The sequence below is a fragment of the Delphinapterus leucas genome, chromosome 15 (genome assembly GCF_059928025.1).
Source record: "Delphinapterus leucas isolate spDelLeu-1000000601 "Yukka" chromosome 15, BTC_Dleu_Yukka2, whole genome shotgun sequence".
Lineage (NCBI taxonomy): Eukaryota > Metazoa > Chordata > Mammalia > Artiodactyla > Monodontidae > Delphinapterus > Delphinapterus leucas.
In genome coordinates this window covers 8,785,912-8,811,481 of record NC_143143.1, presented here as the reverse complement: position 1 = coordinate 8,811,481, position 25,570 = coordinate 8,785,912, and the positions used below count along the sequence as shown (strand labels likewise).

Below are 25,570 nucleotides of genomic sequence, written 5' to 3'. Positions count from 1 at the left end.
AACCCTAAAACTGGGGCCACGGGAATAATCCTCTCCTTATATAGGCCTTTAGTATTTTCAAAGTAATTGGTTGTCGTTGGTGGGTCCCATTTTTAAAGATGGAGAACGGGTTCTGAACGAAGTGAGTTGCCCACTGTTCCAAAAGGAATTCGCAGCAGAGCCTGTAATAATAATAATAACAACAACAACTTACATTTCTAGAGCACTTACTATCGCACTGAGCTAAATTATTTATGAACATGAGTTATATCATCTAATCCTCATAATCCTGTAATATAGGAACCACGGCAGGAGGAAAAGGTGGGCTTCTTACCCCCGACCAAGACAGCCTATCTTTCCAAACCCGAAGTGCCTTCTGCCCCCTCCTGCCTCTTCGGTCCAGTCCTTGTCCCCTGCCTGCTCACTTCCTGCCCCCCGACCCAAGCAGGCCAGCATTCCAGTCCCAGGCTGGAGGGACCCCGACACTCTGTTCATGCAGGTTCGCCATTTTCAGGCGAGGGCACTGAGGATCGTGGAGGAGAAAGAGTCGCGAACACACGCGAGCGGCGGCCGGCAGCAGGAGGCCAGAAGGCGCGGCTCACGGTTACTGCCCCCACGGAACTGTCAAAGGCGTGAAGGGACTCCCGCCCCCTCCGGGACTAAGCGCGGAGCTCCGGGGTCCCACTGCTGAGCTGGGACGCTAAGGGGGCGTGGCCTTCAGGGCCGTACCAAGAGCGCGGATTTGCAGGGGGGAAGCCTGGCCCCAGAAACAAGCGCACGGCCGGGTTAGGCGGAGCGGCGCCGCCGTCGGCCACGCTCCCACCCCCGCAGCCGGCGCGGGCGGTGGTAGCGCCTCAGTGGTGTGGGCCTGCGTCCTGCTCAGGTGTCCGTACTGCAGCCGGCCGACCGTGGTGAGTACGTGCGTTCGCTGGTGCTGGGTTGGCGGGGTCCGGTCGCCAGGACTCTGGGTTCCCGGGCTCCGGGCCCCGACGCCTTCTGGCCGCCTCGGCCGCCCGGGCCCTCGGCATGGGGGCGGGCTCTTGGGCCGGGTCACTGCCCAATTCGCCAGACGCGGAAAGCGCGGCTCCCATTTCGGCCCTTCTTAGGGTGGCCCTTCCCCTCGAGCTGACCTCTCGCGGAGGCTTGAGGGTCGTCGTTTCCACGGCCGAAGGCGCCCTACCGGCCCTTCGGCGGAGGATCGGGTCTCGGCGTGAGAGGGCTCCAGACCCCACGCCGCCACCCTTGGGCTAAGCCACTTTTCCTCTCCGAGCCTCAGGTTCCCCGTCTGTACAGTGGGCCTCAGGAGGCGGCCACTTATTGGGTTCACTCACGTAGGACGCGCTCGATGAGTGTGGGTGGGACCCGAATCTGATCTCGCAGCATCAGGTGGGCTCAGTGGAGCCCGCCAGCCCGGCCTCTCCTGGGAAACGTTCTGCGTGCCGGCGGCATCCCTGGGGGATAGTGCTCCTCGCGGGCAGGTGCCTTGGCAGGTGCTTTGCCGGGCTCTGCTGGGCAACCGTGACACCCTTAGCTCGTGGGAGCAATTGGGAAAGAGGTGGAGGTCTTCTGGGCGGCGGGGGCACTTGACCTCGACTTTTTGCTTTTCATTTCTCGATGAGAGTCACCATTGCGTGAGCCGGTGACCAGTACTGAGAAGTTTGGGGCCATTTCAAAGAACGTGGCTGCCTCCTCTCTTAGACCGACAAAATACAGCCTTCCTTCTGAGCTTGGCCGAAGTAGGGAATAGTGCTAAGACCAAGGGAGACAGGTCTGGAATGGGTAGTCCTTGGTTGGAACCTTGGCATCTTGGCAGGACACAACTTCTTGGAGCCTCTGTTTCCTACTCAGTAGCCCAGATAGTGATACAGCCCACCCTGTAGGCCCCCACAGGGTTGAGGTTCAGAGGTTCAGAAGAGAGGGTCTCGGAGGGTGACATTGAGAACTGTGACATTCCACATAAGCTGAGCAGTTAACTAACCCTCTGGGATCCAGTGTCCTCACTGTGCAATGCTGTAATTCACAGGCCTACCTGTTTGGGGAGAAAGCATTGATTCATCAACCACTGACAAGTTCTGTCTACACAAGTCCCCGTTGAGTGGTTGTGGGCTTGGCTTGATCAGGAAAAAAGTCCAAACGTCCCGGTTAGTAAAGCAGTGCATCCAGAAGAAACCACTTTCTTTTCTTTGTGTCCCTCTACGGAGTTCTCATTTTCCTTTCGAGAGAATGGTCAGTTCTGGAGCTTCTCATGATTTTCATACCACCTAGTTTAATCAAGTCTAAAAACGTGGTCTGCATTTCAGAGAACAGAATATTGTCTTCCAGTTGGGCTGTAGTGTTGAAAACTTCAGAGTGATCGTAACTCTCCCAAATCCTTCGTGTCTAGCACTTGAAAACGTTACAGGTAGGTTTGAGGTGAAAGGAATGTACTTCAGCACCTGGAAGTAGCAACCTTGACTGCAGTCAGCATGAGTAAGGCAGGTGAAACTCCTGAGTGGTATGAGTTTGTAAACAACTCATGAGATGTATGAGGTGCTTGTTGCCAGACAAGCCTTACATTTTAGGACATGCCGGTGACTCTGAATTGATCCTTCCTTAACCCTTTGAACATTAGGATCCGAGTTCAATAAAGTTCACCCGTACTTAGGAGATAGACTATTTGAAATCAGAACTGCTTGGCAAATCCAGAACATTTACTTGTTAAACTCATGGAACATTTCAAGTTCATAAAAATGTAGCTCTTAAGCAACTTTTTTTTCCCCCCCTAATAGAGGCTTCTGTAATTGTGGGACTTTTCATGGTTCCAGAGGGCCCAGCTGCCCTGGCAACATCTGCTTCCTGATGCTTTAGGAAGGAGGAGAGCCCTGGATGGGGTGGAGGGTGTGGTGTCAGGGGACCTGAGTCCCGGCTCAGGCACTAGCACTGTGTGCCTTTCACCAAAGCACCCCAGGCCCGGGGACCTCAGGTTAGTGCTGTGGGATTTAACTTACATGTCAGATTCATTTAAAAATTAAAATGAGAAAAAAGTGAAATGGAGAAATGACTTTTTATAAAAATAGATTTTATTCTGTTTACAAAATTACTAAGTGCTCATTATTTTTAAAAATACTCTTATATCAGAAGGAGAAAAACAGATACCGTATGCTAACACATATATATGGAATCTAAAAAAAAAAAAAATGGTTCTGAAGAACCTAGGGGCAGGACAGGAATAAAGACACAGACGTAGAGAATGGACTTGAGGACACGGGGAGGGGGAAGGGTAAGCTGGGATGAAGTGAGAGAGTGGCATGGACTTATATACGCTACCAAATGTAAAATAGATAGCTAGTGGGAAGCAGCTGCATGGCACAGGGAGATCAGCTCGGTGCTTTGTGACCACCTAGAGAGCTGGGATAAGGAGGGTGGGAGGGAGACACAAGAGGGAGGGGATATGGGGATACATTATACGTACAGCTGATTCACTTTGTTATACTGCAGAAACTAACACACCATTGTAAAGCAATTATACTTCAATAGAGATGTTAAAAAAAAAACTCTTATAGAAATAGTCAATATAATAGTGAACATTCCTCATAGCCTTACACTGAGACAAAAAAATTACTGCTAGTGGTGTAGTATATATTCTCCATATATTTTTCTTCACATATAAAAACATTTATTACCTAGATTTTTTTTTTTTTTACTTAAAACAGCAGGAATTTTTTACTACTTAAATTTAAAACACAGAATTAAGATGAAACTAGTCATGCTGTTCTGAGTCTTGCTTTTTATTACTTAACATTATGTCTTTCTATAGCACTATGTAAAGATCTACCTCATTCCTTTTTTAAAACCTTATTCTTTTTAAAAATGACAATGCCCCAGTATCCAATATTATTGAAAAAGAAATTATGTTGTTTGCAGCCTTTTACTGTTTTGAATTCTGCTGCAATGATTAGCCTTGTTCTTTATCTTTCAGCGATTAGACAAATATTTTTGCATAATGAATGCCTATAGCAGTGAACATAACACACAAGTCCTCCATGGCTCTGACACATGGCCTGTCAAATGATGATATAATTTCAGATTTAACTTTTTACTATATGTCAGATTCATCTGAAAATGGAGAAATGACTGTTTTTTATAAAAATGTATTTCTTCTGTTTACAAAATTATTAAATGCTCATTATAAAAAGTCTCTTACAGAAATGTGCAATATAGACAGCGAATGTCCTTCACAGCCTTGCACTGAGACAGTTTCCAGATGGAGAAAAATAGTACAGAGGAGTATGTGTGTTTGTAAAAATGGGGGTGACTTTAAATGTCAATAGATATTGCCAAACTTCCCTCCAGAAATGATAATATTGTTATGTTCCCACCAGCAGAGACTCATCATTTTTTTTTTAATTAATTTTATTTTATTTTTGGCTGCGTTGGGTCTTCGTTGCTGCACGCAGGCTTTCTCTAGTTGCGGCGAGCGGGGGCTACTCTTTGTTGCGGTGCATGGGCTTCTCGTTGCGGTGGCTTCTCTTGTTGCAGAGCACTAGCTCTAGGTGCGCGGGCTTCAGTAGTTGTGGCTCGCGGGCTTAGTTGCTCCGCAGCATGTGGGATCTTCCCGGACCAGGCCTTGAACCCGTGTCCCTTGCATCGACAGGTGGGTTCTTAACCACTGCACCACCAGGGAAGCCCAAGACTCATCATTTTTTAATTCATAATTCTAGGGCCAGTTGCTAACTGCTAAGGGCAGAGATGCTTTTTTTTTTTGGCCGCACCATGAGTGCCATGTGACCTTAGTTCCTGGACCAGGGAATTGAACCCTCACCCCCTGCAGTGGAAGCACAGAGTCTTAACCACTGGACTGCAAGGGAAGCCCAGAGATGTTTTTATTTCAGGAAAATTTATGTGAGACTCTGAGCTAAGTTTGTATTAGGTATATATATATATGGTACAGAACAGTGTATTCTTTTCTTAGGTTTTCGGACTTGCTTACTTCTCTCTGGATGAATTCATCATTTAGGAACCTTACTCTGCCTAAATCTGTGTCATACCATTTTAGAGCTCTACATCCTGAAAGTGTTTTTCCTTCCCCAACCCCCTCCCCAAGTGAGGTGTTTACATTAGTTGTGTGCCTGCTGGGATGTGTGTGTGTGAAGGTGGCGGAGGAGTCCCGTGGCGCAAACCATGGCTCTTTGCGGACTGGTGGCTCCTGTTGGTTGGGTCCACTGGAGCCAAATTCATCAGCCTGTGTTATGCCTGTTGCTCTTTGGTATGGCAACACGCTCGGGGATGTTGTGAACAAAGCAGCTGGGGGACCTGGTCCTTCTTCTGGGTGGCTTGAGGAGAAAGCTGCTGACATAGGGGCTTACTTGTTTTACTTATAAAGAGGTGATGTGGTGGGGGAACATCTAAGAATTATCCTTTAATTGGAGTGCTGGAGGGTGAGGCATTCTGGTCTGTACGCAGCTGAGAGAATTGTACGCGTGCTTCCCTGAAATTAATGTTTCAAGGCTAAACTAGAATAAAATGATGAGCCAAACTGTGGTGCCATCAGCCGTAGACTGTTTCTCAGAGAACTGGATTCTTTGGGAGATGACCTGTAGTAGGAAAACAGGATGGAAAAAGCTGAGTTTTGTCCCCTGGTTGTAATCACGGAGAAGATGGACTCTGTGAGGATACTCTGATGTGGGGTTGTGTAATCTGCTTCTAGGTGAAAATCAAGAATGATGTTTAGTCATTTTTTAAAAAAATCTCCCGTAGTTTTGTCTTCAGTGCCTTTTCCTGTGGCCCTGTGCACCCCATTCCTTTTGCCAGAGCAGCCTTTCATATCACTTCTTCCTTTGACACTTAGGTAAGAGCACTGTGACCGAGATAACTTTGATCCTCACGGCACACACCATCACTGCGCCAGGTAGGCTGGGTCTGTACAAAGGTTGGAGGACTGGGTAGGAACACACGAACTCATGCTCACCTTCCCTGAACCCGATGTGCTGACTCTGTATCTATAGGTCACTTGGGGTCAGTTTTCAACACTGAAAACAGGGCTGGCAGTTCTTGAAAACACAGGAGAATGGATCAGCCAGCTGTGCCCGGCTTCTTTCAGAAGTGGGGTTTCGGGTGGGACTGTGGTCTTTTGAAGAAGGGCGTTTGTTGGTTTCAGAACCTTTGCGGTTAAGAAACCACATGGCATTACCTGGACATGTTGGACACCGTCCCTTATGTAACGGATTTGCAAACTCTAAAAGGTCATTGAGCAAGACCGTCCCACCTATCTGAAACCCTCACCAGCAAGGTCTCTGCCCCTGCTAGTGACCTCGCCGTCCCCTGGTCCCCGAAGCTCTAAGGACAGAAGACATTTTCCACTTTCCCCTTGTCTTCACGCTGGGGTGCCTCCACCACACAGTCCCAACAGTGTTTAGTCTTTGAATCTCCTTCCACTGCTGTGGTCTTATTGTGGCCCCTGTCATTTTCTGCTGTGCCAGCTCTCGAATTGGCCTCCCTGAGTCCAAATTTCTCCCTCCCCGCCCCACCCCATCACTTCTCGTGATCTGTCCATGGTACCATTGCTCATGAAGCCCAACTCTTATCAACCCTCCTTTGCTCAAGAATTTACAATCAGGCTTCCCTGGTGGCGCAGTGGTTGAGAGTCCCCCTGCCGATGCAGGGGATGTAGGTTCGTGCCCCGGTCTGGGAAGGTCCCACATGCTGCGGAGCGTCTGGGCCCGTGAGCCATGGCCACTGAGCCTGCGCGTCCGCAGCGGGAGAGGCCACAACAGTGAGAGGCCCGCGTACCGCACAAAAAAAAAAAAAAAAAAAAAAGAATTTACAGTCACTCTTACTGTTTTCTGTTTATTTTTCCTTCTCCATCTGCTTCCACCAAGAATATGGAAGTGGCTTATAATAAAAGGAGTCTTATTCTCCCCATCTCTAATGGCAATATGGGGGTTGGAGAGGAATGTGGATTCGTTGAGAACAGAGAAGTCCCTTCATTTCCGCGAGTGTAGGCCAGCACATAGAATAGTGCCGGGCAGGAAGCAGGCCCTCAGAAACACTAGCTGGATAAGTGGCGCGTGGGTGCTTATGGTTTCTTCTCCCAGGTGTACTGGCGAGCTTTCTCCTGCATATTGACTGAGGTGCCAATATTGGGTCTGATCTATGTTTTTTAAGATTATTCTAAGATACAATATGAACTTTTTGTAGGATTTTAGTTTCCATCTAGGTGTGAAATTTTAAATGTTTCAAGTTCCTCCTGCCACTGATAGTTTATTCAATAATTATTTTTTAATTGAAGGAGAGAAAGAACTTGTGTACTGCCCCTCCATCATAGTATACTATGTCTTTCTGGATAGCTCTAGATCAGTTACCTGGATGCCAAAAGCATGAATAAATTTGTTTATTTAAAAAATTTTAATGAAATGAATAAAAGGGGTCTAATCTGACCTTTGAGTGTCTGTTGTATGTCAGGTATTTCATATCTCATGTGGTGATCATATAACACTGTGAGAGGATGGTCAGCAAGGAGACCGAGGCTGAGTAAGCGACGTACCCAGGGTCCCGTGGTGTGGAGGTGGCACATCTGGGGTTTGAACCAAGGTCTGTCTACCTACAAGGCCCATGTTCTTTTCATGGCTCAACTGGGTTTTATTTTAGGTTGGTTGAATTTCAAGGCCCACACCCTCCTCAGCAAAACCAAGAACCTAGTAATTGAGAGAAGGCCCCAGGAGGCAGGTAATTGTACCAAAAGACAGTCAAGGGAAGTCACTGTGATGGAGCACAGAATTCATCTCAGAGCCTCGTGGAAGGCAAGGAAAGAAGGACAGGATTCACAGCAAACGTGATGGAAAAAAGGAAGCACTTTTCCTTGGGGCTTCGTATAACGGTCACTGAGTAAGGCAGGGGGCAGCAGCCTCCATACTCAGCAGGCATTTGAAGAGCCCCTCGTGTGTACCAGGCCCCCTGTGAGGTGCTGGGACTGCACTGTGTGTGGACAGGATCGACAGGATTAGCTAGGTGGCTTAGGCCAGGGTGGAGGGAATGTTCTAAAGAACAGAGGACTGTGACACAGGCCACCCTTTCTGGAGCCCACTGGGGTAAAGGCAGCGAACTTCAGACTCCCTTATAATAGTGTCAGGGCAGCTCTTTGGGGGATGGGAGCCAGAGAATAGACCCAGAGTGGTCTATTTTATCAGGCAGGGGTAGAGCAGGGGAATCTGGGAGAGCGAGCGCGGAGAGACCCTTTGCCAGAGGTGGAAGGCAGGCAGTCCACGGTGGAGGCCCCGAGGCTCTCAGCGTGTCCTCCACGCTGTGTCCGGCTATTTTGCCGTGAAAGTTGGAAAGCCTGGCTTGGCTTCTTGCCCCTTATCGGGTGACTGTAGACAGAGCCGGGAGTTCTCAGAAGGCAGCACTGGTTATGGTTCAGTGCTCCCGGCCAGCATTCTGTACCAGCGAGTGGGGAGCGAGAGAGATCCCGGAGCTTTTGTGGATTCAGTCATGCAGCAGGTACGTGGTGAGCACTGTGTCATGCCAGGCCTCCTGAGCACGAGGGCTACTGAAATGCAGGGCAGCCCCAGCCAGACACCAGCCCAACAATGCTGTCACCTGATGGTATAGTCAGGATCTTAAACTGCCAGATGAATCCTAGGCCAGGCAGTGAGGCGGCTTCTGTCTACAGCTTGGCCTTGTTCTAAAAAGGTGGCGAAGGGCATGCAAATGGATGATTGAGTGGCTCTGACGCCAGTGGGTCTGGGTTTGACTCCTGCTTCTAACGCCTGGCAGCTCCCCGACTTTGGACGAGGCACTCTAATCTCTGTGCTAATTACAGCTCCTGTACCTCAGGGCGCTGCTGTAAGGAGAACATTAAGTAGTAGAAAGTCGTAGTGTGAATGCTTCATACCTGCTAACGGCTGTTACAATTAGTATTTATTTAGAAAAAAATAGATACGGTGGCAGGTGGGGACCTAGGGATAAGATAGCATATGGCTGCTCAAGGCTGTTTCCTGATGTCCAGAGCAAAGTTTCCAGAGTTTCCTGATGTCCAGAGCAAAGAGGGGGTGGGGCACATCAGGGGTGGGAGGGGCTGCTGATGGGTACAGAGATTTCCTTTGGGGGGCGGGGGTGATGAAAATGTCCTGGGGTTAGCTAGTGGTGCTGCTTGTGCAATGGGTGAACATACTGAAGACCACTGAATCGTGCACTTTAAAGTGGTGAATTTGGGGTGGGGGGGCATGAATTATATCTCGATTTTTTTTTTAATATTTATTTTTTTTGGCTGCGTTGGGTCTTCATTGCTGCGCACGGGCTTTCTCTAGTTGCGGCGAGCAGGGGCTACTCTTCGTTGCAGTGCACGGGCTTCTCATTTGGGTGGCTTCTCTTGTTGCAGAGCATGGGCTCTAGACGCGCAGGCTTCAGTAGTTGTGGCACGCTGGCTCAGTAGTTGTGGCTCGTGGGCTCTAGAGCGCAGGCTCAGTAGTTGTGGCACACGGGCTCTGTTGCTCTGTGGCACGTGGGATCTTCCCGGACCAGGGCTCGAACCTGTGTCCCCTGCCTTGGCAGGCGGATTCTTAACCACTGCGCCCCCAGGGAAGTCCCAATATATCTCGATTTCTTAAAATCAGGTTTATCGGTCTCAAGTCCTTGGGCAGCTAGACTCTCACTAGTTCTGCTACTGAGTCCCCATCACCTCGAGCAAGTTGTGCACACCTGCGGCAGACACATTCACTGCTCACGGCGTATTTCTGTCCCCACCCTCCCATCCCTTAGCCCTCTGGAAGTTAACCTCAGCTAACGCCCTGTGAGTGGGAGCATGGTGTGCCCCCTCTGCCCTGAAGCGTTTAAGGTCTGGGACCAATCCCTCCCAGTCTTCTCCTCATCACAGAAGCCCTGCAAGTTACATGTTGAGTTGGTGGCATCACAAGGAAAAAGCTGCTTGAAGCACCAAGTCCCCTTAAGGAGGCCAAGAGCCTGGCAGAGACACCTGGCCTCCACTGGACATCGTGTAAACTTATGCATTACATCACTTGGGGCATAAGGCAGGGCTGGGAGGAAGACACCTTTCTCCGGTGCTGTGGCTTATGTCCTCATAGCCCCTTCCTCATGCGTGCTGTGTGACGTGGGTCTTTTCTAACCGAAGCCACAGCCGATGCACTGGGACCCGAGTGTGTCCCCACTGCTGGCTGCAGCCGAGTTCACAGCCGTGTCTGTCAGCGAGAGCATTAAACTCAGCCTCTGGGAGCATGTCGAGTGATTGAGTGTACCTGCCTCAAGTGACAGCGTGGTGTAATGTCAGGCCAGCATTTTGTCTTCCTCCCCCCCTAAGAGAACATGGTCAGGCAATCAAAAGCTCTCAGCAGCTCCTGGTTTAGTGTGGGTGGCGTAATAATCGTGGACACGTTTACAGACGCCATGAGACAGTCCTCTACCCCCATGGGGTCTGGTTCTTACCGACTCGCTCATGCTGTTCTGCTGTGAACTTCGATAACCCCACCGCCCACATCCTACCGTTTAAAAGCGTGGTGTGGCTCGGCAGGCAGAGATCGCGGAGATGACCTTCAGTTGGTGCTCAGACACACTTGACTGACACCAGCCTTTAACACATGGCAGTGGCCTAATGTCAAGGCGAAATGTAGGCAGAGCTGGGGATCAAAACAGTGCCATCCAAGGCCCAAGCCTGACGGCCGTCTGGCCTGACCGCATGATAAAAGCTGGCCCCTGGGAAGTGCGTGGCCACGTGTCTCTGCCGTCCTCCGTCAGCGCCTCCATCACTGTGTGTAGCTGCTGGCTGCAGCAGCCTTGTGCGGCTCCTGTCCTCACCACCCCCCGCCCCCCGCCATCCCATCCCCCCACCCCCGGCAGAGACTCCGTCTTCGCTGAAGGGCACCGACTCCTGCTGGCCAAACCTGGGGTGACAGGCCAGCCTGGGAACCAACCGGGACGATGATGAGCCAGGAGTTGGGCCACCCCCTTGTTCGTCTGCAGGTAGACGATGACTAGAGCTGTGACAGGAAGTGACAGAGAGGGTCTCGTATGGCCCTTAAATCTCCCTCTTTGAGTTGCTGGCTGTGGGACTTTCAGTGATTTTCTGGTTCCTTAGGTCTTCAAGTCCGTGTCTGTAAAAATGGGTGAACTGTTTATCTAAACAGGCTGATCAGTAGATCTACTGGACTTGCCAGCCTGCAGAACTATCTAAGTGTTTGTTGTATAAGCTACATAGTCTGTGGTATTTGTTATGGCAGCCTGAGCTTAGACAGACTTGTTGTTCCTGTGGCTGGATAATTAGTTAGATCCTATTCATCAGTCTGCTGAACTGTTCCTTTTTCAGAAACACAGATACCATCCAAAAACTTTTCTGATATCCTTGTTTTCTTTGGGTTTTGGTTTTTGGTGTTTTTTGCGGTACGCGGGCCTCTCACTGCTGTGGCCTCTACCGTTGCGGAGCACAGGCTCCGGACGTGCAGGCTCAGCGGCCATGGCTCACGGGCCCAGCTGCTCCGCGGCATGTGGGATCTTCCCGGACCAGGGCACGAACCTGTGGCCCCTGTATCAGCAGGCGGACTCTCAACCCACTGCGCCACCAGGGAAGCCCATGATATCCTTGTTTTTAACTGTTGTGGCTCGTGAATCCAAGCAGCTGAGTTTGATACACGTTCACTGCCACTTCCTTCAAGAACTAGCTCATCTTCCTGGGCTTGAGGTGGTGAACAAGCAACGCCTGGCCTCATCCGAACCCTGCGGATATATTTTTTGTCCAAGAAAATTTGGATTTCAACGAGAAGACTATTCTTTTGAATGATAGTGTGGACGGGGAAGTGAGAGTTCAGAGGCCGCACCTTGTAACGGGAGCCCCGTGTGACACCCGTGATCGTGTTCTGTATGTGACTACGGATAGTGCCAACAATAGCCAGGTCCTTTCTGTTTCCCCACCATTCGTCACCCCGGAGCCTCTTTCTCTTTCCAAGGAGGCCGAGTTCTACATTAATGTGATTGAAGACCCTCCACAGGGTGCCCCGGGGCCCTTCACCATAACCGTGTGTCCCTTCAGAGTGATGTCCACGTTTTCTGGAGTGTTAATAGTCTGCTAAAACTGGGCTTCATCCCTGCAGTAGATGCAGCAGAGAGGACACAGCTTTTTTTTTGGCCACACCACACAGCTTGTGAGATCTTAATTCCCCAACCAGGGATTGAACCCAGGCCCTCGGCAGTGAGAGCACGGAGTCCTAACCACTGGACCGCCAGGGAAGTCCTGACATGGCTTATTTTAACCTGCTTCTGCCCTGAAGAATCCGAATGGGAGAGAGAAGTAATCCACCAAGGTTCTTTGAGTGCCTGCCATGCATTCTGTGTAGTTTTACCTGTATTATCCTCCCAGCAGCCCTTCCAGAGTCATCAGTGATGATGATTCTCCATTTTAGATAGGAAGGCAGCTGAGGGAAGTTGAGTTTTGCCCAAAGTCATAGAACTGTAAGTGGCAGAGCAATTTTGAACTCGTTTTTATTTTTCTTTAGACCTATGCCCCCATTTTCCCTTTAGGCCCTTCTGGATCCTCTTCTCCCCCCGCCCGCCCCCATCTCTGCCATTTTGCACCCTCTCCCATCAAGAAGCCATCCTAAGCCAGCCTCTGCCCAACCGTGAGCTGTGCTGGCCAGAATCTGTACTGTTCATCTTGGCAAGGAAGTAACTGTGTGTCTCATCTCTTTCCATAGAAGGGCAGGGGACATCCCCTGACCTAGTTTGTCTTCGCCCGTTTAGGTGGCAGGGTGCTGGGCACGTGACCTACCTGATGAACGTGGAAGAGCCACTCTTGATATGAGTGGAGTGTTTCTCCTCAAGGCAATTTCACTTTGGACAGTTGTCTTCAAATCAACATCACCATCAATATTTCTAGGATACTTTGCGGAATGCTTCCACAAGCATCATTTGTGCAAAAGCCAAACAGGGATTAAAAGCCCACCTTGTTGGCTGAGGCTCAGTGAGAAGTAATTTGCTAAGGTAGTGGTCAAGCCAGTCCCCAAATTCGGTTCTCTGAACCGCTGCCAAGTCCCACACCCTTTTCACTATGTCCCCCTGCTCCAGGTTTTCTGTTTTATAATCCAGTGGACTGGAGAGAAATCAAAGAAAAGATGGGGCTATTTGGTTCCCCTCAATGTTATGGTCCCTTCTCTGTGAAACCACTTCTAGTTAGAAAACTCATGATTTTTAGTTGAAATTCGAATATTACTTTCGGAAAGTGGTCTTGGTTTCCTATGATATGACTGAAAAGTAGAGTCGTATTTCCAGAGTCAACAGATGATAAAAAAAAAAAAAGTAGTCACTCCCTTTCTCTAGGGGATACTAAATGGAGGCATTTGGAAATGTGAAATTTGATATAATACTATCATTGTGAAGGAATAAATAAATAAAGGTAGGTAGGTTTTTATTTATTTTGTTTTGTTTTATTTTCCTGTTAAGATGGTTTGGAACAAGGACAGGTTACTCTTCACGCCAGAGCAGACAGGTGAGTTTGGATAGAGGTGCCATCACCTTTCCATTCTGGCCGGTGGAAGTTGACAAAGACTGAGCTGACCTTGTCTGCTGATGGTAGAAAAATGCGGACAGAGGAGCACTGGGGTTTGGCAGGGGTTCCAAGTCCTAACCTGTGTGTTCTTAAAGCCCAGAAGATCTGTTGCTGTGCCTTTTTGAGTCATTTCAGACCTTCCGAGCTCTCTTCTGGCCTGCCCTCTGCCAGGCACCGTCTCCTGTCTCCTCTCAGTAGTTTCTGGGGTCTGTGTCCACCCCCCGACCTTCCATCCCTTTAGTTAGAGGACTTGTATTGCATCAGGTATGAGGACCCAGATGTAAGTCAAGGTGAGCCCATCAAGAATGGTTGAAAGATGATGAATTGAAACTCAATGTGCTCCTGTTGGCAGGGGCTGGGGGCAGAGCAGTGGGGGAGGGAGGGGTGGTGGTCCTTCCACTGCAGCTCAGCCTGAGGCAGGTCTCTGGACGAGTCCTCTGATGGCTCAGGTTCCCTGAAAGGCGGGATGGGACAGACTCTGGGAGCTCTAGACGTCAGAACCCAGATGCTTACTTTCCTCTCAGTAAAGTTCGGGTTTCTCCAGAGCCTTTGGGTGTCTCCAGACCATATTTCACTAAACTTTTAAGGAAATCCAGGAGTTTCTGGGAGTCACCCAGACTGTGCTTTCCCAGGACTCTGGTTCTTTCTTTCCGAGTCACCCACTGCTCTGCCTTGACGGTCTCCCCTCCAGCCATCACACCGAGGCGGGCTCAGGGGACTAAGGAACAGGTGATGAGTAACTCACAGCAGGAGGAGAGCTGAGAGGTGGAACTAGTATGTCTCCAGGCTGTGGTCCCCAGGTTGGTGTATGGTTGTGACCCTGGGCCAGCACCTCCCGCTGCACACCTTTCCCACTTAGTACCACAAAGGGTCTCGTTTACTGGGTATGGTTTCCGTGGTGGAGAGGGCCCATCTTTTTTTTTTTTTTTTTTTTTTTAAGAACAGGAACCCGTAGGCAGTTTCCTTTTTTTAAAATTAATTAATTAATTTACTTTTGGCTGTGTTGGGTCTTCGTTTCTGCGCAAGGGCTCTCTCCAGTAGGGGCAAGTGGGAGCTACTCTTCATTGCGGTGCGCGGGCCCCTCACCACTGCGGCCCCTCCCATTGCAGGGCACAGGCTCCAGACGCGCAGGCTCAGTAGTTGTGGCTCACGGACCCAGTCGCTCCGCGGCATGTGGGATCCTCCCAGACCAGGGCTCGAACCCGTGTCCCCTGCATTGGCAGGCAGACTGTCAACCACTGCGCCACCAGGGAAGCCCGAGAGGGCCCATCTTGCCTATACATCCATATCTCCAGTTTCTTCTCTTTGCCTGTCCTTCTGGGGCACAGGTGTTCTGGCCTCCCTGGAGTGCTTATTGATTCTTATATGTAGGGGTTTTTTTGTTTTTTAAAGAATCGATTTTATTTATTTTTGGTTGTGTTGGGTCTTCGTTGCTGCGCGCGGGCCTTCTCTAGTTGTGTTGAGTGGGGGCTACTCTTCATTGCGGTGCGCGGGCTTCTCATTGCAGTGGCTTCTCTTGTTGTGGAGCACAGACTCTAGGCGCACGGGCTTCAGTAGTTGTGGCACATGGGCTCTAGAGCACAGGCTCAGTAGTTGTGGTGCACGGGCTTAGCTGCTCCGCAGCATGTGGGGTCTTCCCGGACCAGGGCTCGAACCGTGTCCCCTGCATCGGCAGGTGGATTCTTAACCACTGCACCACCAGGGAAGTCCCCATGTTTTTGTTTTTTTACCTTGCTTCCGTCCCAGGCTTCTGGGGATGCAGTGCTTTGTGGAGTTACTCTCACCTCCCCAGGTTAGCAATATGTCTTGCAGAGGGAAGGCTGCAGAGAAACGTTGAAAATAACTTGCTTTTTGGAAAATAATTTGACAGTGAGTCAAGAATCCTAAAAATATTTATTCCCTTTGATTCGGAAATATTTCTAAGATATATTCAGAAACTCAATAATCAGAGGTGCACAAAGATTTATCTTGAAAAGATATCAGTCATCTTGTTTATGGTGGTGTTGTTTACAATAGTGAAAATATCCAGTAAGCTGCTCTATATTCGTAGGCTGGAAGAACATTTGAGATTTTTTAAGCTTCGCAATTTAATAAATGAAAAAAGCAGGACAAGATTATATGTAGTATAAAACCAATAATGCTAAAAATAAATATATTTTACAATATACACGTAAAAATGGGCGGGACAAAAACAAATAGGTGTTTGGGTTATGTTTTCTTTAACTTTATGGTTTTAAATTTAGCATATTTTCTTCAATAAGCATGTATTTATTTATTTTTAAATTTATTTATTTTATTTATTTTTGTCTGCGTTGGGTCTTTGTTGCTGTGCGTGGGCTTTTTCTAGTTGGAGCGAGCAGGCGCTACTCTTTGTTCTGGTGTGCCGGCTTCTCATTGCAGTGGCTTCTCTTGTTGCGGAGCACAGGCTCTAGGCGTGTGGGCTTCAGTAGTTGTGGCACGTGGGCTCAGTACTTATGGCTCACGGGCTCAGTACTTGTGGCTCGTGGGCTTAGTTGCTCTGTGGCATGTGGGATCTTCCCGGACCAGGGCTCGAACCCATGTCCCCTGCATTGGCAAGCGGATTCTTAACCACTGCGCCACCACGGAAGCCCCACATGTATTTATTTTTAACTTTTTTATTTTGAAATAGTCTCAGATTCACAGAGAAGTTACAAAAATAGTGCAAAAAATTTTTGAATACTCTTTACACAGATTCCTCAAATATTACCATTTTACCTTATACTCTCTCTCTCTGTCTTTTAAAATTGAAGTGTAATTGACCAATAGCTCTATGTCAATTCCAGGTGCATGACATATTCTATACATTACATAATATTTCTATACATTACAAAATGATCATCATGATAAGTCTAATTACCATCTGTCACCATGCAAAGACATTACAATATTATTGGCTCTGTTCCGCATGCTGTGCATTTCATCCCCGTGACTAGTTAATTTTGTAACTGGAAGTTTGCTCCTCTTAATTTCCCTCAGCTATTTCATTCATCCCCCCTCCACCCACCCTCTCCTCTGGCAGCCACCTGTTTGTTCTCTGAATCTGAGTCAATTTCTGTTTTGTTTTTTAGGCTCCGCGTATAAGTGAGACCATATGGTACTTGTTTCTCTGTCTGACTTATTTCACTTGGCACAGTGTCCTTTAGGTCCATCCATGTTGTTGCAGATGGCAAGATTTCATTCTTTCTGATGGCTGAGTAATGTCCATTTTATACATATACCGTCTCTTCTTTATCCATTCATCTATGGATGGGCACTTAGGTTGCTCCCGTATATTGGCTGTTGTAAAAAATGCTACAGTGAACAGAAGGATGCATATATTTTTTAAAATTAGTGTTTTTATTTTCTTTGGGAAAATACCCAGTAGTGGGATTGCTGGATCATATGGTAGTCCTATTTTTAGTTTTTTAAGGAACCTCCGTAGTGTTTTCCACAGCGGCAGCACCAGTTTACATTCCCACCAACGGTGCACGAGGGTTCTCTTTTCTCCACACCCTCGCCAATGCATGTCTCTCTCTCTTTTTATCATGTCTTTTCCTGACCTTTTTGAGAATAAGTTGCACATATGGACACAGGAATTACTCTTAAGTACTTCAGTGTTTCTTTTCTAAAATTCAAGGGCACTTTCTTACATAGCCACAGTATAATAATCAATATCAGGAAATTGATATACTATGTTGTCTAATCATAGCAGTTATTCAGATTTCCCATTAATGTCTTTTATAGCAAAAAAAAAAAAAGCTTTTTTTTTCCCCTTGGTCCAAGATTGCACTGAACTGTAACCACTTTTCAGTTTCCTTTGATCTGGAGCAGTTCCTCAGTCTTTTTTTATCTTTCATGACCTTGACATTTTTCAAAAAGTCAGGCCATCTCTTTATAGAATGTCCCTCAGTGTGGATTTGTCTGATGTTTCCACATGATAAGATTCAGATTATATGTTTTTTAGGGAATATCACAGAAATGGTATTTTGTCCTTGTCCCAGTATTGGACTTTGATCCCTTGGTTATGGTGGTGTTAGCCAGGCTCTCCACCAGGAAGTTCTGGGTTTTTTCGGATGGAATCAATAGCTTCTCGTCAGACTTTTACCCACAGGTTTTAGCACTCATGATTCTTGTCTGAAACAGTTATTACTATGGTGGTTGCCAACTGGTGATTTTCTAAGCCCTTCATTCTTTCTGCATTTGTTAGCTCACATTCTACTCTAAGGAAGAACTTTCCTTTCTCACCGATGTGTTTATTTATTCATTTATGTGTTTATAGCAGTATTGACTCTTGCATTATTCTTCTATCCTTTGGGTTATAGTCTGTCGCTGACGGTGTTTATTTTAATGCTCAAGTTGTCCCAGATTTCCCAGTGGGAACCCCCTCATGTAGACTCCTATGTTCTTTAGCCATGTACCTGTCATTCTTCAAGCCCTTCCTTACCCTTTGGCACACAGCAAGGTGATCCAGGTTCATCCACTACTTTTCCTGCCCTTATTCTCAAGTCAGCCATCTCTCCAAAGAGCCCTGGTTTCTTTGGATGGAGAATGATGTTTAGAAACCAAGATTTGGGTGCTAGATGGCTCCTTGCTCCTAGGGTATCATTACTTCTATGCCCTCTCAGCAGACAAAACTAGGAAATACACACAAAACATATGCATTTCTATGTCCATCTTTATATATTAAGAGACCATTGTGTATTCTGATATCTGCAGTTTCAGTCCAGCCCCACAGCGTTCATTCCCCAGTCTCTCTTCCCATATTTGTACCTCCCTCCTTCAGCAGTAAGAAATCCAGCTCCCATGTATTTAACTTCAGAAGTAACACGTGAATACCAACCATCTCCTTATAAAGAACAGACAAAGCAAAGGTCCCTTTAGACACCCCAATCATATTCTAGGTGTTTCCTAGAGGAAATCATTATTGTATATATCTTCCTGGATCATATTTCTGGAGAAATACCTAATTTTTCTTTTATTTCATTAACGGTTTCCTAATGAAAATATAACTTGCTTTTTTATTTAATATATTTTGTCAGTCTTTTTTATAGACTGAGAGTACCATTAGCTCCACGTAACTATTTTTTAACTGTTGCATAGCATTCCATTACTTGGAATGGAAAACATAAGCATCCAGTTTGGGGCTGGTACAAGCAGTGCTGGGCTCAGTGAGTGGCACAGTTCAAGAAGAGAGTCACCAGACCCAAGGATCTGGGCATTTTTTTTTCCCCATAAAAAACAGCTTTAAAAATATTTTTCTGATTAGATAAATAGCCATTATTTTAAAAGAAGCAAGTAATACATTAAAAATAAAATGGGGGGCTTCCCTGGTGGAGCAGTGGCTAAGAATTCACCTGCCAATGCAGGGGACACGGGTTCAAGCTTTGGTCCGGGAAGATCCCACATGCCGCAGAGCAACTAATCCTGTGTGCCCACAACTACTGAACCTGCGCTCTAGAGACTTTGAGCCACAACTACTGAGCCCACGTGCCACAACTACTGAAGCCCACATGCCTAGAGCCCGTGCTCTGCAGCAAGAGAAGCCACTGCAATGAGAAGCGTGCGCACTGCAACGAAGAGTAGCCCCCGCTCGCCGCAAGTAGAGAAAGCCCCGCGCACAGCAACGAAGACCCAACGCAGCCAAAAATAAATAAATAAATTTATTTTAAAAATAACAATAATAAAATAAAAATAAAGTGGGGGATAAAATTAAAATCTCACCCCTGAGATAATATTTTGGTAATCCTTTCACATGTCATCTTATGTATGTACATACATAAATATTTTTACATCATTGGGCCATAGTACCTATGCTGTTGTATTGTGGATACTTATTTTGCAGTGTGACTTATATACAGTGTATATACTTATATACAGTACGATCTTTAATGATGAATTCTTACATAGATAAACACCCCTGTAACTACCACCACAGATAAGATACTGCGCATAATCCAGCATGCCAGAACCTTCCCTTGTACCTCTTCCTCCACTTATGACCCTTGACCCAAAGGTAACCACTGTTCTGACCTCTGTCACCATAGACTTTTTGCCTTTTCTTGAAGTTCAACTATAAATGGAATCCTACAAAAAGGTACTCTCCTGTGTTCAGCTTCCCTTGTTCAGTGTTACGTCTGTGAGATTCCTCTGTGTTACTGCGTGCACTAGTTCATTCTTTTTCATGCCTGTGGGTACTTAATACTTCTTCTTGTTTACTTCTTGTTGTTCAAAGAATTTTTCATAGTAGTAACAGCTACATTTATTACAGCACATACCCTGTGCTAGGCACTGTTCTAAACCCTTTACAAGTGCAGCTTGTTTAATCCTCACAATAACCCAGTGAAGTGGGTACTACTATTATTATAATAACATGTCCATGACTCTTTATCAGGTTGATGAAGTTCCCTATTATTCCTGGTTTACTGAATTTTTTCATCATGAATAGATGTTGAATTTCTCCATCCATTGATGATCAGGTGGGTTTTTTACAAACCTGTTTATATAGTGAGTTACATTGATGTTTGGATATTGAACTAACCTTGTATTCCTGGAGAAAACTCCATTTGATCATGACATAGTATCCTTTTTACATATTGCTCAATTCGATTGACTAATATTTTAGATTTTTGCATCTGTGTTCACGAAGCATGTTGGTCTGTAGCCTTCTTTTTTGTACTGTTGCTGTCTGGTTTTGGTATCAGAGTAATACATACCTCATAAAAGAGTTGGGAAGTCTTCTATTTTCTGAAAGAATTTGTACAGAATTGGTATAATTTCTTCCTTAAATGTTTAATTTAATTCACCAGTGAAGCTGTCTGCTCCTGGAGTTCACTTTTTTTTTTTTTTTTTTTTTTGCGGTACGCGGGCCTCTCACTGCTGTGGCCTCTCCTGCTGCGGAGCACAGGCTCCAGATTCGCAGGCCCAGCGGCCACGGCTCATGGGCCCAGCCGCTCTGTGGCACGTGGGATCCTCCCGGACCAGGGCACGAACCCGCGCCCCCTGCATCGGCAGGCGGACCCCCAACCACTGCGCCACCAGGGAAGCCCCCTGGAGTTCACTTTTGGTGAAGGTTTTAACTAGTAATTTGAATTCTTTTAGAGAGCTCTTCAGCTTATCTATTTTTCTCAAATGAGCTCTGACAGTTTGTGTCTAAGAAATTTGTCCATTTCATCTAAGTTATCAAATGTTGACATAAAGCTGTTCGTAATTTCCCATATTACCCTTTTAATGTCTATAGAATCTATTGATGTCCTCTTTTTCATTTCCTATATTGGTGAGTTATGTCTTCTTTTCTTCCTGATCATTGTGCCTGAGATTGATCTATTTGAGAGCAATGTATGTGTCAAGAGTTCTAAGAATTCAAATCTAGTCGAGAATTTAAGGATTTAAAAAATTTTTTTTAAAAAAATTTTTGGCTGCATTGGGTCTTAGTTGCTGCGCACGGGCTTTCTCTAGTTGTGGTGAGTGGGGGCTACTCTTCGTTGCGGTGCGCGGGCTTCTCATTGTGGTGGCTTCTCTTCTTGCAGATATTGGGCTCTAGGCGTGCGGGCTTCAGTAGTTGTAGCACACAGGCTCAGTAGTTGTGGCTCATGGGCTCTAGAGCGCATGCTCAGTAGTTGTGGCGCACGGGCTTAGTTGCTCCGTGGCCTGTGGGATCTTCCCAGACCAGGGCTTGAACCCGTGTCCCCTGCATTGGCAGGCGGATTCTTAACCACTGTGCCACCAAGGAAGCCCTAATTTTTTTTTTTTTTAATTTTAAAATTTATTTTATTTATCTATTTTTGGCTGTGTTGGGTCTTTGTTGTGGTGCACATGCTTCTCACTGCGGTGGCTTCTCTTGTTGAGAAGCACAGGCTCTAGAGCGCAGGCTCAGTAGTTGTAGCATGCGGGCTCAGTAGTTGTGGCTCGCGGGCTCTAGAGCACAGGCTCAGTAGTTGTGGCACACGGGCTTAGTTGCTCCGCGGCAACGTGGGATTTTCCTGGACCAGGGCTCAAACCTGTGTCCCCTGCACTGGCAGGCGGATTCTAAACCACTGCGCCACCAGGGAAGTCCTAAAATTTATTTATTTTGGCTGCGCCGGGTCTTAGTTGCGACACGCGGGATCTTCACTGGGGCACGCGGGATCTTTAGTTGTGGCATGCAGACTCTTAGTTGCGGCATGCATGTGGGATCTAGTTCCCCGACCAGGGATCGAACCCGGGCCCCTGCATTGGGAGCACGGAGTCTTACCCACTGGACCACCAGGGAAGTCCCCAAAGATTTTTTTTTTTTAAGAGAAAGGTTTTTGTTTAAAGATACTTTTCTTAATATTATTTAGGGAAGAAATCAGAATGGACGTCAGTAACAGACACACATTTTAATTCAAACTGCACCCCTCACCAGCTGTGTGACCTCAGGCAAACCACTCAAACCCACCTGAGTACTGTTGTCATCGTTATAAGGAGATAATAGTAATTTCCATGTAGAGTGGCTGAGACATTGATGTACACCCCAAAAGTGCCAGGCCCCGTGCCTGCTTACATGGGCACTTGTGCATCTGTTACTCAGAGAGAGAAGTTGGAGACGACCCTGCCAAAATCATCCCTGTGTGCAGTGTGCCCACGTTTCCCTGGAGCAGCTACTCACTTCTCCCCTCTGTCCCCACAGCACTTTGTAAACAGTGATTTTATAGCATTTCTCACATTTGACCGCAGTGTCTTCTGTGCTTCCTTGACCAGATTGCGCACTGCTGCACAGCCGGGCCATGTTTTTCTCATCTTTTCTCTCTGTTGCCCATATAGATTTAAGTGCTCAAAAATATTTTAATAAACGCAGAATAGGAAAGTCATTACATAATGGTACATCAAATCAGTGGACCGTCAGGCAGCCAAAGAAAATATCATTATAAAGGATTCTTTAGCAACGTGAAAAACTGTGTTACAAAGTAGAATACGTTTTATCTACTTTTGTTAATGAGTGTATGTAGATGCGTGTGTATAATGTATTTATATATGGAAAAAATGAAAGAAAACTCTAGAGAGAAAGCAGCTCTGTGGGCAGTCAGCTTCTGCCTGACCTTTCATCCTTTAAGATAACCATTTGAGTGGGGTGAGACTGGGATGGGAGGTGCTGAGTCCCCTGTCGCTAGAGGCTGTACAGGCACAAAAGAAATCACTGGAATCACAGGGCACAAAGGGCTGTCGAGGTGCCTGGTCCAGGAGGCCTGAGGCAGGCATTCCTTCCCTGCCCCGGTTTACCAAGTCCTTCCTCTTGGGGCCAGAAGGAGCAGTGAAGTCCCATCAGGGAGCAGCACTTGTGTCTGTGCAGAGGGAGTTGGGTTTGAAAAGATATCATACAGACATGATGGCCGTGTGCTTGGAGGCTAAGAGACTCATTTACCCCTGAAGATCCTCCTCCTTAAAAGCCGAAAGCCAGGCTCTGTGGGAAGCACGGACTGTTCTTGGGACCAGTTTCTTAATCGGAAGAGTTAGTACTTCCCCCTTTTTTCAGAGTCTGCTGTGTGGCTCCCCGTCTCTCTTCCTATTTCCTGAATCCTTAGGATGTGCCACGGACCACGTGTCACAGCGTCATTGTCTGCTTTCGCTTTCCATAGCTGCTCTTGTTTAACATGAACTAGAAGCGTGTGTGTGTGTGTGTTTGTGTGTGTGTTTCAACACGCTCAGCGAAAGAAGGTCCAGGAATCAGTGTTGAAGTATTAACTCAGGTCAGAGACTAGGGGTTTTTCCTCCTGGCATCGTCACCAATCAGCCGGTTCAGTTTAATGATCATTAATTTGGCAGGTCTGTGTCCCCGGCCCCTGGGGTGGCAGGCACTCTGTCATTAAGCACAGTTCACCTAGCCTTGTGTTGACACATCCCCAGTGATGGAGGTGGGGGACCACGCCTCACAACAGCTCATTTTCTTTCTACATATTTTTGTCAGAAAGTTCTTCTTGGAGAGTGTGTGAACCTCTGTCCTCCGTTACCGCGCAGGGTAAGGGCTCAGTCCCTCAAGACTGCTCCCCACACCCCGCTTCAGATGCCAGTCACAGGTCCAGGTTGTCACCTGTGCTTCTGGCCAATCAGCTGTAGATGTGGGTTCCCACAGCCTGCTGCTCGGGTTTGATGAATTTGCTAGAGCAGCTCACAGAGCTCAGGGAAACATTCACTTATGTTTACCAGTTTATTGAAGGATATGATGAAGGATACAGATGAACAGCCAGATGAAAAGATACATAGAGTGAGGTCTGGGAGGGTCCAGAACCCAGGAGTTTCTGTCCCTGTAGGGTGAGGGTCACTCTCCCGGCACATGGCTGTGCTCACCAACCTGGAAGCTCTCTGAGCCCCACGCTTCTGGGGTTTTAGGAAGGTCTCCTCATGTAGTCATGATCAGCTATTCACTGCATTTCCAGCCCCTCTCCCCTCTCTAGAGAAAGGGGGGGAGGCAGGGACTGAAAATTCCAAGCTTCTATTCATGGCTTGGGCTTTCTGGTAACCAGCCCCTGTGCAGGAGCCCACCCAGAGTTGCATTTGAACAAAAGATGCTCCAAGTGCTTTTATCACTTAGGAAATTAAAAGAGTTTTAGGAGCTCTGTGCCAGGGACTGGGGGCAGAGGCATATACATGTGTGTGTGTGTGTGTGTGTGTGTGTACATATATATATATATATGTGTGTGTGTGTGTGTATATATATCTCACAGAACTCCTGTGCAGTCTCTTGTACCCATAAATTGCCTTGTGCTAACTTTTAGTAGGGTTACTAAGTTATACCCTCAGAATGCCCCAGAGTACATTGTCTTAGGGGATCTGTGGGTTTGCCCCACTTGGAGTTCAGGCCAGGTGGCTGAGGCCCCAGAGAGGCTGATAGAAACAAGCCCACGTGGCTGTCCACGACCGGCTGCAGTTCCTGTGGTCAGCGCCTGTGGGGCTTTGTCAGCTCCATTTGTGCTGAGTGATGCTAGGTCTTCTGCCTGCTTCTCGCCAAGTCATGCTTTCACAGACCCAGCTCGCCTGGCTGCCTTCCTCTTTCACGTCATTGCATCAGACACAGTGCCAGTCACGCGTCTCCACATCCCACCCGTAAGCCTTGTTAAGTGGGGGAGAGGTCGTCAGCTGGGGCATTTGGGCATCTGCATAGAATGTTGGCCTGAGAGTGTTCTAGTCTAGGATGCCTTGGTCATAGCTCCATGTCTGCATTGATCCTTTGGGTGTGACCACTGTTCAGGGTTACCACCCTATGACATGGTTCTAATCATGCCACACCCTCGCCCTGTCATCATCTCCAACCAGGGCTCAAAGACCTTAGACACGTAGAGGGCTCCTGGGCCCTTTGCAAACTGGTCTTAATCTGTTTTTAAAGGCCATTCTCTTCCTCACCAGCCTTTTACCCACACATGCATCTCCTCATACCACTCTTGAGTCACACTAGGTTCTTGTAACTACTGCTCTTTTATCATGTACACCTCAGCATGTGCTTCCTCTGTCTGGAACGACTCTTACCTCCTTTTCTTTTTTTTTTTTTTTTTTTTTGGCTGCATTGGGTCTTCATTGCGGCATCGGGATCTTTTCGTTGTGGCTCACGAGCTTCTTTCTAGTTGTGTGTGGGCTCTGTAGTTTGTGGTACGCGGGCTCTCTTGCTGAGGCATGTGAGCTCAGTAGTTGTGGCTCGCGGGCTTAGTTGCCCTGCGGCTTGTGGAATCTTAGTTCCCTGACGAGGGATCGAACCCACGTCCCATGCGTTAGAAGGCAGATTCTTTACCACTGGACCACCAGGGATGTCCCAACTCTTACCTCCTTTACCTGACTGTTGGAACCTGGTCACTTTTCTTCACCTGGCTCAGAGGTTGGCCCCTGGGTGACCCTTCTTTGACTGTTTGGACTATCTGCCTTCTTCTTCCTCAGAGCTCCATTTTCCCCTACGCCTGGCCTCCCCATGGTGTTGAAACCATTGGGATATGCCTACAAATCACAGCAATGAGTTGGTGCCCTGCATCTCCCACCAGCGCAATGGTGGAAGAGGCCTGACAAAAGGGAGAATTTAAATAAGATTTAGAGTGTTATAATACCCAAAATGTTCAGGATACAATT

The 25,570-nt window shown here is 47.4% G+C and overlaps 1 protein-coding gene across 2 annotated transcripts in view; it reads left to right on the top strand.

Moving 5' to 3' along the window:
* The first annotated feature begins 770 nt into the window (after positions 1–770).
* Positions 771–25,570, top strand: part of POR (cytochrome p450 oxidoreductase) — a 58,430-nt gene continuing 33,630 nt past the window's right edge. The window contains exon 1 of one of the 2 annotated variants that reach the window (XM_022588034.3): positions 771–890. The gene's annotated coding sequence lies outside the window, so the exon portion shown is untranslated. Of the gene's footprint in view, positions 891–3,379; positions 5,867–25,570 lie in introns of those variants that run through there. The other variant, XM_022588033.3, reaches the window with a different exon arrangement.